This window comes from Haliotis asinina, chromosome 5 (genome assembly GCF_037392515.1).
Source record: "Haliotis asinina isolate JCU_RB_2024 chromosome 5, JCU_Hal_asi_v2, whole genome shotgun sequence".
Taxonomy (NCBI): domain Eukaryota; kingdom Metazoa; phylum Mollusca; class Gastropoda; order Lepetellida; family Haliotidae; genus Haliotis; species Haliotis asinina.
Genome location: NC_090284.1, coordinates 18,208,950 through 18,224,840, shown reverse-complemented (window position 1 = coordinate 18,224,840; position 15,891 = coordinate 18,208,950). Strand labels below are relative to the sequence as shown.

The following is a 15,891-nucleotide window of genomic DNA, read 5'->3' as shown; positions in this document are numbered from 1 at the left end:
CATTGCTAGATAACCATTCCAAGCTGTCTGCATGGTGACTGGAATTCAACAGTGACTATATTGTTTTTTTTTGTTCCCAGTGTAACTACACATGCACACTAAATGATACATCTACTGAGATATATTTAGATGTAATACTATACAAGATGGACATTTACAAGACTGTGTAGCATTTACAAGGTCTAAATCTAACCTAAGTATGACTCCAAGATGTAGCACATAATGGCTATCCACTGAATACAGCTGATAACAATACCAGCATGAGATATGAAGTGACAATACCAATATACTTGCTGATGAGGACAATGTGCTTTGCATAAGTGAGAGCTTGCTCAGCAGCAGCAGCAACAAATGTAGGGGTTTCACTGCAGCTGATTCTGATGCTAAACATCCATCAGTTTTCAAGGTATCTTGGCATATTTACTGGTTCAGTTATGTGTCTGCAATCGAAGACTGGAGTGTGGAATGTGATGAATGTTCATAAATGGAATCCACTGGACGTAGCCTAACCCTACAGTTTCTGAAGATACATGTATGAGTTTCTGAAGATACATGGTATGTACATAGGGAATTATTGTGACACTAGGCTATTGCTACATCTTACTAGTAGTAACCTAACTAACGTCATATGAATATTATTTAAAACAAATGTCAAAGGGTCCTTGACATAACCAATGCTGAACATAAATGATTTAAGGTCTTCTAATTTAAGTCCTATAACAGAAAACCGTATGAGTCCCTTGTACAGTACCAATATATAAAATGTCTAACACAGTTCGTTCATTCTCTGAAGCAATTATGCTTTAAGTATCATGGTCAGCACGTACCAAACATAATGACACAAAGTGCTATCAATCCTTTGTGGTACAGGGGACTGTATAACAACGGTGTACCAAGGATAAACAAAGCCATGAGTACCTTTTCTGACACTTGTGAAAATCTGGTATTGGTTTGTTTTACATGAAATACCTCCAGACAATGTACTGTATCAAGGAGTTGATGGATATGATCCAAGAAGTCATTACTCCTGTGTTGGTGGAACTGCCATGCTGGGGCAATCCAGTAAACAGCGTACACAGACCTGCATAGATGGCGTTGGGTAAACTGGGCACAGTCACCTACACAGATGGCTTTCCTGTGCACTGTCAACAACGATGAACATGCTTGGGATAGTTCAAATGATGCTGAAGCTGAACAGATCAACTCAAATGTGAGGCCATATCAAATGTGCACGGTTATGGCAAATGTGAGTGGCTGTTTGTGTCAGTGACGCTGCAAATTTTCTCGATGTGCCTTCTGAAAAAATCAAAAACAAACAAATTATAATGAGTGAAGCATTCATAATATTGATATGTGAACAGTCATTACAAAGTGGATTTCAAGGTGTAACACATGCAAGCAGAAAGTAGTGCAGATGGACTGGATGGTGAACCGGTGAACGTCTCAATGGTAGTTTGGGCTACTTTTGGGTGGATCCATGGGGGTCAATCAGGACATCGTTTGGCGAGTGAAGAATGAAATAACTGCTATTCCTAAAGAGTGGGGAAATATTGCATGATGTATCAGCTGATGAAGGATGATACAGTAAGAAAATACTCTGAAAAAAAAAAAAAAGGTTCATGGTCCTTATTACTGCTGAAGCTGGAATCCATAAAACTGCCCCCTTTATGGATATCACTTCTAAATTCCATTCAAAGTCTTTTGGGGTATTATTGAATGTACTGTCACCATGGATCTCTTTGGCTAGGAATACAAAGTAATATTTTCTTGAATAAATATGTGAAAAAAAAAATTCATTTCCTGTCTATATTTTGGCTTGAATGTATGTTTTTACACCTGCATCAGTAACGAAATTGAAAATATATGTCATAAAATCAACATGCCATGTAGGAAAGGATTAGAAATTTAAATTAATTCAAATTCTGTAAAAAATGCAGAAAAAATGAAAGTGCCATCTACATGTATATACTAAGAACACCTTTATAACTGTTTGTAACCGACATCCACACACAATGAACCTGGCAGTCAGTGTGAGGTATAAGGTTCTGTTCATTACTCTGTAATTATATCAGCATCGAGTTGCATATTCTAATCTGTTTGACTTAAATTAACCAGCTGCAACAGATGTCACACATGTAATTGAATCATGAAGTCAGTTTGTAGAATAGATAACAATACAGGCATGAATACACTGACCGAGGTGTGCGGTGAAGTTGGGTGTATTAGTACATGTAGTATATGTGGATGTGCTACTCTGAAGAAGTCAAGGAACACATGATCCTTATGTCCGATGGCTTATATACCACATGTGGAGGCACAACACTGAGCTGAAGGTGCTTTCAAACATGGCACGATCTGCTAAAGGACTGGCTGTTTAGCATTGGGGAAGGGTTTGAGTTTGATTTTGATCATCATATTTTGTCATGCTCATCAGAACTTTGGTATTGATATACTCATTGCATACTGCTAAAATAGTTGTTAATTCCCTGTGCTGTGCATTATATATATAACACAAAACATGCACAACACTTAACTCCTAACCTAGATTTCACGTTATATCAAGTGATTCACTTTTAGACTAATGCAATGGGCAATAAATACGGAAATTGTCTGGGTGTCATAAATCATTATCCCAAAAATATTTATGTGAAATAATTACAGTGTTAATGCAAATGTAAAATTTAAACATAGGGATGTATGGCACCCTTGTTTATAAACTGGTGAAACTAACATGTGGTCCCAGATGAATGTCCATACTGCTCTTGGTCTAATTAGTCCAACGGACAACTGGTGTCTCTGATTCTGATGATTCTACAGTGATAATAACAACCGTTTGTTGAGATTCTGGACTGACCAGGTTCTTATGCCATGTTAGATAGTTGCTAGATTTACAACAACGATGACTGGGCATGGGGAAATTCAACTTTCACCCTTTGAAGATAAACCTTTCTGCAAGACGAAGTTTCAGCTGCTTTCTGGCGGTTACCATACCCCATAATATGAATTGATACTAACCCTATCTCTGATGTTTTACCCATCCAATCAGGTGCATAAACAAGATCAATTATTCCCTGTCAACCTCCCTCCTGACTATGGGGTCAGGTGTTGGGGGGGGCTACAACTGACAATGTATCTGAAGACTTTCATGTCCTTCAAACATTCTTTTCAAGTTATTTTCCAAATACATTCTGGTATTACAGGACATACTATTGTTTTCACATGGTTCTTTCACCAGCCTTTACCTCTGGAAGCGAGCATCAAACGGTCATCTCCTAACTTCATTTACTTGCAAACCAACTCCTCCATAAACCCATCAACATCCATACCATGACCTTGAAATCTAATCTAAGCTGAAATTTACACGAGGACTGTCAGTATGGGGAGGAACATAATTCCCACAACACACCTCAAACTTAATAACGAACTGGTTGAATATTCCAAACATGTCGCTTGTGTCCATCTTGTTGGGGTCCTCCCCAAAGTACTGCACCATGTCGTGGAATGCCTCCATGGAGGCAGCCTGAAGACGGGACATCAACTGCACCTCACTGGTGGCACGCCCGATGAATTTCTGGGGGAAACTCAGGAGAAATAATGATAAAACCTTTCTACAAAAAAGTGTCCCTTGGCAAAACCAAGTATTCCTACATGACAAAATTTTTCTTATAGGTACATTTTACAATATAAAACTAATGAAAAATTAATGTTCATAATCAGATTTGGATAGATTTTTTATGAATAGTTTCGAAATCTCCCCTTGATGATGACACCACCAGGGATGGCAATTTTCTGCGAATATGCGGATTTACATGCAAATCAATCGATGCTGGACCACATTAGGAGCTTGCAGCCCCAAGATCCCCAACTGATTTTCAGCTGAAATCACTTTCACCTACTGCCATCCCTGCTTCACTGGTGATATCTTCAGACGACATGTGTATATTTTTCCTCTGTATTTTTCATAAAAAAGCAACATACACAATCATTTTGTTAACAGCAGAAATCCACATTAGGCCAGACCAGTTCTATTTCTTGTTTCACAGATTTTTGTCCCCTCAAAACCTAGAGGCAGGCAGGGAAAAGATATAAAAATAAAATTTCCAATCAAAGTAAAATTTTACTTTTGTCAATATAGGAAGTGAATATGGGTCAAACAACCCCAAAATTATTTTCTTTTGAGTTTGCATGTTTAGCCAATAAAAACATTAGGATTTTAGTTTTTGAGCAGGGAAAACTATGTTTATTTTTTTTCCTTATTCTTAAAAAACAAAATGTTCACCTGTACGTCAACTGCGACAGCAAACAACCAGCACCTTGTATAAATACCCTGACATGTTACTAACAGTAAAGGATACACCAATGACTTCGTTGAATCTGTCAGTGATGCCAGCAGGTGGTTGGTGCCCCTTCATCTTCTCCAAAGTGCTGGAGATTTCCTGTAATTGCCATGTATGCATCAGACAAATTTGAAGACCAGGGCCTAGATTTTCGAAGCTCTCTTAGTGCTAAGATAGTCATAAGATAATGTTCATGTATGGCACTTATGCTATCTTAGCGTTAAGAGAGCTCCGAAAATCTAGGCCCAGGGTTAGAATTGATTTTCAGCAACTGATGCTTGTCATAATAGGTGACTTATGGGATTGGATGGTCAGGCTTGCTGACTTGGTTGCCATATGTCATCATATCCCAATTACAAAGATCGACGCTTATGCTGATGATCACTGGATTGTCTGATCTAATGAGTGGGTGGGATTGGGTGGTCAGGTTGACATGTTATCACATCCCAGTTGATTACATCACTGGATTGTCTGGCCAAGACTCATTTATTTACACTACATCACTATATATATTGTTGGGATATTGTTGAGTGTGGTGTTAAACAAACAAACGAACAAACAAAATCAGACATATTTGAGAGTTATCTTAAACACTATATCTATCAATGGATGAATATGATGACATAGACCTGTTGAAGTTGATTGCTTATGTATTATTAAAAGGAACCTGTTATATTTGTGTATCAACCTGTCAGAAGGCATGGTTATAGAATGAAGGTGCCGTACCTGTACTGCCTTTCTGAGATCCTGTAATTCCTGCTGGAGCAGAACGTTGGACACTGCAACAGGGAGATATTGCAATTATAGCATGCTCATTGTCAGCACTTATAGTATCCTCATTGTAAAACTGTATCCATGGATACAGAACTGAGGTACAATATTCTTATTCTGACTAACCAGTGCTTGTTTTATACGGTTAAATCCCAACACTGGGAATGGTAACAAAAGGTACCATCTTTCAATATGTTTTGGCATGGTGCAGTGCGGTAGTGAGAACCATCAACCATCCTCTTCCAGGAAGGATGAGGACAAACTGTGTGTCATTTCAGTTAGTGGAAATACTCGTAACCTCAATGCATTGTGGGTGTGAGAGATCTGATGCATGATATGACCAGGAGCAGTACCTTTGCAAGCTTTAGAAACTGAGTTTATTTCCTCGCTGAGTGTGATGAGCTCGGGGAACTTGGTCTTGATGGTGTCCACCAGCACGTGGAGAAAGGTCAGCTTGTTATCGCTTGTCTTTGTAACATCCAGCTGGGAGATAAACATTACCATCATATACAAGAGTCTCCACATTGACAAAACACAGTTTTGCTTCACTCATCAATGGATATGGTGGTATAGATGAATGGATTTGATATTGAAACATATATTAATCAGATCCATGAAGTTCCTACCAATGTATCTCTCAAGAAGCTGGAATCAGTTCTGATGTCAAAACTCCTTGTAGAACTTCCATATCACTATATATACTGTTTGGAGAAGAGTAGAGACTGGAAATGCATCTAGGCAAACACTATGACCAATCTTCTCTGTGACCAATCTACAAATATCAGAATCAATGCGTGAGTCTTTACTGTTTAATTCATACTGCCAATTGGTCAAGCATTTCAGCTATACCTTTGTGTCATCTTGATTTGGTTGGGCAAATACTGAACCATGCGGTAGAATCATAATCAGAGTAAACTCCTGATCATTTGATGCGGACATGACAAAAACCTGGGACAAAAACTCTGCACAGTGAACTATGACACCTTGTACATCTGGTCCACCAGCACCATGTCTGTAGGATGTGTGTTGCCCTACCTGTGTGAGGAAGGTGACTCTGAAGCCAGCTGCCTCTCCTACTCTCTGGTTCCCTTTGTTCATGTAGTTCCCCATCGCCAGGATCAGCTGAAACATGGAATGATGTGATTAGACATTGTTGGACACAATTCTTAACTGATGTTAACAAGGCAAGACATGATCAGCCTTGCAAACTCCTGCCTGCCTGGTCATCTGGGATGGTCTGTTTTGCGATTGAATGGTCAGTTAAAAAAGTTTTACTGCTGATGGTCTTGGACGAATCTGACCTTGAATATAATGACTGAAGACTTGGCTGGCTGAAATTTGGGAGAGTTTACAACACTGCGTGACCAGTGTTTTTCACTAATGCTAACAAGGCATCACATGATCAAGGGGCATAACCCCTCAACATACTTTGATGCCATTCTGCTTACACATCAATGAGTGAATCATAGCTGGACTGCTAAAGTAAAACCATTAAGTCTGTGAAGAGGCAAAGCATCACAGTCAGACAGTCTGACACTCTTCCAAGTGTTTTTATCAAATCTTAATTTAATCAGTTAAACATGCTTGCAATGAAAGGTCTTCAGAGCTGACGCGGTGTCTCATCATTTCCCTAACAAAGTTCTGACTTCTTGTCACTGATAATGATGTAGCTCTGTCACAGGCCTAAATTTAGGTTTAGGGAAAAAAATCATGACTTAAACATACAGTCTTGTCAAGACAGTTGTATCACTCTACAATATTTTTTCTTACCTCTAAAATCTTTGCAAACTTCTTGCTCTCTTTCATTTCTATCGATGCAGTCTTGATGAAATGCAGATTCTGAAAAAAGGTCAACTAATTAGTGTAAAATATGAGTCTCTACAGGTTCACAATTGTTCTCAACCCGTGAAGGTCCCAGGGTAGAATAGGCCTTCTGCAACCCATGCTTGCCATAAAAGGCGACTATGCTTGTTGTAAGAGGCGACTTATGGGACCGGGTCATCAGACTTGATGACTTAATTGACACAAGTCCGCAAATGTGCAGATCAATGCTTATGTTGTTGGTCACTGGATTGTCTGGTTCTGACTCGATTATTTACAGACCGCTGCCATATAGCTGGAATATTGCGGAGTGCGGTGTATAACTAAACTCATTCACTCACAACTGTTCTCAAGTCATGAAAACAAATGAACCAGGTAAGTGGGAAAATAGTTCTCAAGCTGAAAATGTGTTCAGGCAGATTAAGTAAAGTCTGAATATCGTCTGACTATTATGGATATGTTGATACTAGTGGTGTTCCGATGATTGAAAATCAGTCAAAAGAAAGATTACGAAAGATAATCAATTGTAAATAAACACTTTTTCAATAAACTGGAATTTTGTTGGTTTTGTATAACAAACTTTAATGAAGTAAACAACCATTAAATATGATGAATATTCAAAAACAAGCGCTCAATAATGTAAAGCTATGTGCATTGTAAAATTTTAACCATTTTCAATGTTAAATTACATTTCCAGTGTCATTCTTGCAAGTGTGCATTTCACTGCATGACAGTATTAATTTATATGAAAGCATTAATTAGGAAAAACATGGGGAAAAACTCTAAAATTTGTGTTTAAAGTAAAAATATACATATATCTTGAATATAACTGATAATCATTCACAAGTCTTCTGATGACTGAAAGAGGATCTGGTTTCCAATTCCCAACACTAATTGATACTGTTCTCACAGGCATTGCTGACATTGTTTTGATGTGACTGGTCTATATACTGAACACTACAATATTGATTGTGTTTTGATTTACACTGCACTTAGCGATATTACAGTTATGTGGTAAATAACTGAGTCTAGACCAGATACTCCAGTGATCAACAGCATGAGCATTGATCAGTTCCAACCCAGATCTTCATGGATCGAACACTACAATAGCAGGAGATGTGTTCATGGGATTCGTTAAATGTTGATAGTTGGAAAATGTGTTTTGTGATGGCATAAGTGTCTTTGATTTGTGAACCCATACCAAGCATGATCATCTAAGATAAAATAATACATTAGGGGGAGATAACTTTTTACCTCCTTCATTTCAGAGATTTTCTCCTCAAAGCTTGTCTTGAACAGCATAGCCTGCAGTCGTGATTCGTACCCTGGAATCCTGCTCATCTGAAGATTAAAAGCACAAAGGGTCATCTTGAGGTCAAATGACATCATACTAGGAAATTAATTCCTCTTTTCTCACAATGAAAATAATCAAACTGTATAGGCTAAACAGCTACAACATAATCCTGTAAATAATAATTCTGTGTATATGGAAGGGTAGCAGAAGTTGACAGTAGGACCATCACACTACTGGACTGAGCAAGGCTTAAGAATTTCTTCACCCGATCACATGAAAATGTCTAAGACATAATGTTGAGATGGTAATTTTAGCTCCTTGGCTTCTCCATATTCAACATACATGTTTACAACCAGGTTTCCTCATTACGTTACTTTTGGGCGAAACAGAACAACAGATGACTAATCCTGCATGCTGATTTTATGCGTGCTTCATCAATACCTCGAGGTGCCATATCAAGCGTATGACTGGCAAGCTAGTGGATTACCTCATACGTGAACTGGTCAGGTTTGCTAAGATCTTCAATGTCTCCCTTGAAATCACCATAGCTGGCCATCTGACGAAAATGGGTTAAAAAAATAGATGAATAAGCTGTGTGAATCTTCATACCAGAAAAAATATGTTTACCTACATCAAAAGGATACTTGAAACAATGGGTCACATGGAGTCTTTGTGCATCAATTCCTTAACTGTCAGACTGCCTACTAAATAGAAATGTTTGGGGAAACATTTTTCTCCAAAGTGAGGAGCTGAGAAGAACTCAGCTGAAAAAAAAAAAAAAAAATTACAATGAGGGTCAGGAACAATTTGTCCCCAACCAGTAAAGGAAAACTGGACACACACTGATTGTGGCTCTTTAATGTAATGTCAATGCAAGCATGGAGAACAGAAATACAAGAAGAAATTTGAAAAAAAACCCAAACCAAACCCAAATACATGAGAAAAAAGACTGATGTGTAGGATAAAGTGACAGGCCAATGGTTGATAGAAACTGTTCTTTCCTTGCCCATTGTAATCATGTAACCTTGCACATGTCAATTCTTCAGTGCTATTGTTTGAAAACAAAATATATTTTGCAAGTAAATATGAAGGAAAAATTAAGTGGGCAGGTTTGGAGTTGATGATTTCAAGATCTTAACAATCCTTGACTGCACAACTCCACAGTCTCTAAGTGCAAAACTTACCTGTAACATTTCATGCATCTTGTGGATTGTTACATCAGTAGGTTAATAAGTGTCAAGTGAATCAGTGTCAATCTAATGTTTCAGTGTGGCAAAGTGAACACAATAACATTGCAAAAAACATAATTTTCTTTTAAGATGGCCTGTGACTCACAGCCTGGTCCTATGTATGCTTTAGGTGTAAACATTCCAGAAATTACAATGTGTGGGACTGATACATTATGGTGGTGGCCTTAAGATCGGAATGGAGATGTATTTACAAAATAACCCCATGAAAATTCACTTGCCAGCTGGGGTAGTGATTGTGGCAATTTACTGATCCGACTGGAGTTTCACTAGTCGCAGGCTAGTGGGCCAGCTGTATTTCACACATGGCTAGACAGATTCACGTAATACCTGAATTAGCAGAAATTTGTGGCTTTTGAATTACTTGAATCAGGACTGGCACTTGGACTGAATGTTGCCCGTTTCAGGTTTACATTTAAAACAACTCAATAAAGTTTAAGGATACATCATTCTTCAGTATTACCAAAGTTAACATTTCATGCTATGACAGATTAACTATAGTAATACTGAACTGGGTGACCTTAGATTTTCTTGAGTAATATATGTGACTTTCCTAAACTAGACTTTCACAACAGATATTTACATTGTTCCAGTACAAATATTTGGTAAAAGTCTTGAGGTTACCTCTGTTCCATTAGGAGAATAAGCCAGGAGTTGTTTAATGAGCTCTGGAGTCAAGATGTGTTCATCCATTCGATACAGGGCCTCCTTCATCTGGGCTCCAGTCATCTTCAGGTGGCCCATCAAAATGGCTGCCAACACACAGCAGAATACAGCACAGGGCTAGGACAAAACCTGTTTCCAAGACTTAACTGGATCTATCTCTGCAGGAATGCTAAGGACATTCAGTAAAGACACTACCATGGTGCCAGAAACAAAACAAACCCAAAGTATCTGTGAAACTAAACTCATAACTGGACAAACCAAATCTGACAAAGACAGTCTTCATAGTACTTTCATTTGGAAGGAAATACTACAATTTCAGTGCATCACAGAGCGTTACTTGCTTGCATGTTTTTGTGTCAATTCCAACATTTTGTGGGTACAATGGTATTTCAGTTACATGTTCTTATACATAATTTCAGGACACACTGCCACGGATTGGATATACTTACACACATTGTACGCTTTCTTGGGATTTAGAATACAGAGCTCCTGTCGCTTCTCATGGAAATCTGAAATTCAAACAAGGGGGAGACTTCAAGCAATGGACTCAGTATACATATATTTGACAAAAGCACTTTACTCATGTTTTCTGAATCTTGGTATCAAATTTACATCCATTCTTGCTTCATCTGTGAAGGTCTGTTTTAGAAATGGTGTCTAAAGGGATTGAGTTGATGCATGTCATGGTGTTCCAAATGGGTCAACGTTCTAGATGTGAATGAGAATATTTAAAGACTGATGTCATATAGCTGGAAAAATGCTTCATTCAGCTTTAAATAAGAAACAAAAATTCTATAGGCAGGAAAGACCGTTAAAACATGATTGGTTTTCTTTGCCATGGATCTGATAGATTTTAACCCCAAGTCCTGAAGATGCTTGTAGAGGGCCTTCCATATTGAGTAGTTTCTTCTACTTACGCTGACGCACATATATTATTAGAGAGCAGCTCTAGACTACAGTGATAGTCTTACTACCGTGACATTTGCTTGAATGGGTGATACCCCCTTGACTTAATCTGTGTGACTTACGTGTTTTCTGCATCTTGGTACTAAACTGATTTTCCAGCTCCATGTGCTTGACCATCTTTTCCAAGGAAGCATTGTCTTTCTGAAAGTTGGAACATTGTCATGCAGCATGATAATCAGTCAATGCTTGGGGACGACCTTTGCCAATATCAGTTGCTAAAGCTGGAAATATTGACACATATCACTGAGGGATCCATAATTGCTCACATGTTATTTATTGATTATAAACAAATATTGGAGAAGCAACTTTGAGCAAAAATGCCAAAACTGTCTGAAAGAAATGTGGGTGTATACATTTCAGATCACTGGTGAATGGTGACATGTTCATCCATGGATTACTAACTAAACAACATAATAAAAGAAATATAGAAGCAGCCAATGAGTAAAGACTTCACTTTAGACATGTGAGTGTATATCAACTTTATTTTATCACAAGACCCGTGAAGGTCCCGGGGTAGAATAGACTTTAAGCAACCCATGCTTGCCATTAAAAGGCGACTATGCTTGTTGTAAGAGGTGACTAACGTGATCAGCCTGGTCAGGCTCGCCGACTTGGTTGACACATGTCATCGGTTCCCAATTGCACAGACCGATGCTCATGTAGTTGATCACTGGATTGTCTGGTCCAGACTCAATTATATACAGACCACCGCCATATAGCTGGAATATTGCTGAGTGCGGCGTAAAACTAAACTCACTCACTCACTCACTCATTTTATCACAAAATTTAATGCACCATATTATCAATGACATAATTATCATGTTGATATTTATTGATATTTGCTTTTGACAATGTTTCTGATTATGAAGCCTTTCAGCAAGCCCTTTGAAGAGTTAGATCCAGTCAAGATTGTACTGATCACATGAAAATACACAAATATGAACCCAGCCTGAAATTCTGTATAGGAGTATGAGCAAGACCTATATAACTAGCAAACAAACAAGGACAAGTCTCTGTGGTTTGAATGGCTTTGGTCTGTAACTTCAAAATAAAAATCACTTATTGTGATTGGGTGAACATTTGCAATATGAACCCCTTATATTCAAATGACCTTTCTTACTGTATTTCTCAACAATAATAAACATCTGTGTGTAATGTGCAAACCACCTTTGGAGTAGGGTTTCATTAAAAGAATATGGATCACAGGGGAGCCTAGTGGGTTCAATTCCCCACATGGGTACAATCAGTCTGTCTTACAAACCCTGAAGTATATATATCCAAGAAAGCCCACGCAAGTGAAAATGAAGAAAGTCTCAGGGCTCCATTTCATTATATTATTTTTTTTTCACTATGAACGTTTTTTCAGTAAAATATGTTCATTTCAGAGACTAGCTGTTAGTCTAGGGTACAATGTGTGAAGCCCATTTCTGGTGACCCTGCTGCAATTTTGCTGGAGTTTGGTAACAGCGACATAAAACTAACCTCACTCATTGAAAAGAATATAGTTCATATATATAATCAATACAATTGTTTAATATTAGCCAGATGTATTTCTGGAAACAGTTTTGTCAGGACAAAATATCCATAGGGCTACTCATACTGATACTCCATCAAAAGCTAGTTCCGGGAACTACTCACATTGACATTTCTCCATATTGTGTTCTCCACAATACTGTTGTCCAGTTTCTCCCAGTTGATCCTCTTCACATTCATGCCACCAGGCTCTATCTTGCTGCTGGGACCTGTTGAAAGAGAACAGTAGTCAAACCATATGTTACAGAACTAACAACAGCAGGAGAATGCAGACATAAACCTGGACAATAAAATTGTTTTATTTTGACGCATTTGTATCAAGAAATGACATGAAATACTGACGAAAGTCAGGTTTTATGGAGATTAGTTCAATCAGTAAACAGCCTGGGCCCTTTATTTTTATCAATGATATTTTAACACTTATATTTCTTTCTTGAATTTGAAACAGATGTCACATGGCCACAGTGTTGATGCCACAGGGGTAAAGAGATGATGTCACATGACCATAACAATGACATACGATAAAAGCAAGGCTGAAATCATATGGGCAAATAAGTGATGTCACATGACCAAAAAGTTGATATCACATGACCAAAAAGTTGATATCACATGACCACAGAGCTGATATCACATAACCTTAGAGATGATGTCACATGACCATAAATTTGACCTCAGATAAGCATTGAGTTGATATCACATGACCAAAGACATCAACGAAATGTTATCACATTGTCACAAAACCACCAGGTTTCTCAGTATCTGGTGACACAGCTACAAACACTTCACAAGCAGTATGTCTGCCCAGTGTGCACACCTGTGTTGTTGGTATACAGTACAATATAATTATCAAGGAGATGGCCCTTTACCTGGTGGTGGAGGAGGAGGTGGTGGCGGTGGTGGTGGTGGTGGAGCCGGTGGTGCAGCAAATGTACTATTCCGAGCTGTGGCATTGCTACTGGATCTGGATACTCGGTTGTTCTGGGCTGTTACACTACTCCCTGACCTTGACACAACCCCATTGACTGCAGCCTGGTCACTCTTGGTCACTATGGTAATGTTATTGGTCCTGGGGCCCAAAACACCATTTGTCTGATGACTCCTGTTGACCATGGGTCGCTCCAGTTCTTCTGCCTCAGCAGCCATCACATCATCTAGTTCCTTCAGGGCCACCATGGCCTTCTGGTTGAATGTGTCCCCAGAGTAGCTGGATAAATCCCTATCTGTGTGATAGTCCGTTTCATCTGTACTATAAAACACATGATTGCCGACAGAGCTTTGCGACGATTCGTTTGAGGTGGTGTGGCTCACATTATTATGAATCTTTACCTCTGTGGACACTCCATTCGGGATGTTGCCATGGGAACTATGCTTTACCTGTTCTTGGTACCCAATCGGGATAACAGTTACAAACCGCTTTGAGTCTGAAGACTCTCCATTAGCGAACAGGGGACTGCCATTCGAATCACCTGCTGAAAGTGTAAGAAAACACAGCATATAACATACATCATCATTAAAACTATAAAATAAATCATGTGGACACTAACATTGTCTTTTAATGAGATAATGACCTAACTGGCTCTAGTGACAGTTTCCTCATATGCAACCTGGTAACCTACGTAACATTGACAAACACGTCCTGGGTGCCATAAACAGATCTCTTACCAATAAGAACCGTCCGGCTCATAAGTGCCTCCCTGACATCTTGCACAGCCTTCCTCGTCTCCTCCAACTCCCGCAGCAGTGCACGCTCAGACTTCTCCTTGTGATCTTTGGATTTTGGTCGCCACTCAATAGATTCAGAAGAAGCTGAACTGGTCTTGTCTTCATCATCAGACGATGACTGAATGACCATGAAAATGAGCAATGGTGAGTAACTTCAGCTTGTGTCTCAGCATGCCTATAATTGTTTTTAACTTCATCTCTGAGAGAAAGGCCTTAAAACACTGATGAAAACGGTTTCACTGTGAACTGTTCTATTGCTGATACTGATTTAGGGTCACTCTTTCAACAATGAGTTAGGAACAGAAAGTTTGTATATAATATGTGTAGTCCTCATTTTGTTTTGGAAGAAATGAATGATATGTCTTACCAATTCCTCGTGACGGTGATGGACTTTTCCAGACCCTGGAACAAGAATAAGCATACTACACTAAGTGGTGGAACTTCTTGACGAACAAAAGGGTTGATGAGACAGAACACTACCCTAAGTGGTGGAACTGCCTGAAGAACTAGACAGTCTTTGAGACGGAACACTTCACTAAGTGGTGGCTGTTCTTGAGGAACTAGATGATCTTTGAGACAGAACACTACACAAGGTTGTGGAACGTGTTTAGGAACTAGACTACACTAGGTGGTGGCTCATCTTGAGGAACTAGAAGGTTTTTCAGACAGAACACTACACAAAGTGATGGTTCTTCTTGTGGAAGTAAAAGGTTTTGAGACAGAACATGTACAGTACTTGAAGTGGTAGCTTTTCTTGAGGAACTAAAAGTTTTTTGAGACAGAACACAACACAAAGTGGTAGATCTTCTTGAAAAACTAGATGGTCTTTGAGGCAGATCACTACACAAGGTTGTGGAACTTGTTGTGGAACTAGACTACACTAAGTGGTGGCTCTTCTTGAGGAACAAGAGGATCTTTGAGACAGAAAGAGCACTGGAAGGTGACTGGCATCTTTGATGAATATTTCACTAATTGGGTGGTTGTGTTTTGATGAAGATAAGAGTATTCATGATTTGGGAACTACTTAGATAGACATGGTTGAGAGTTGTGCATCTGGTTTGGTTGGACCATATGGTTTGATGGTACTTGGTATGTCTGCAGGTTGTACGGCCACATTTACAGGTTGACCATATGATCATGGTTTGATGGTACTTGGTTTGTCTGCAGGTTGTACGGCCACATTTACAGGTTGACCATATGATCATGGTTTGATGGTACTTGGTATATCTGCAGGTTGTACGGCCACATTTACAGGTTGACCATATGATCATGGTTTGATGGTACTTGGTATGTCTGCAGGTTGTACGGCCACATTTACAGGTTGACCATATGATCATGGTTTGATGGTACTTGGTATGTCTGCAGGTTGTACGGCCACATTTACAGGTTGACCATATGATCATGGTTTGATGGTACTTGCTATGTCTGCAGGTTGTATGGCCACATATACAGGTTGACCATATGGCCATGGTTTGAAAAAGTAGCTAATGAACACGTCATTTCAAGACCACTGTTGGATATATCTGTGAAGCTG

At 38.9% G+C, this 15,891-nt stretch overlaps 1 pseudogene; it reads right to left on the bottom strand.

The window, feature by feature from the left end:
• Positions 1-1,034: 1,034 nt before the first annotated feature.
• The window catches only part of LOC137284120 (delphilin-like), a 50,683-nt pseudogene continuing 35,826 nt past the window's right edge, over positions 1,035-15,891 (bottom strand).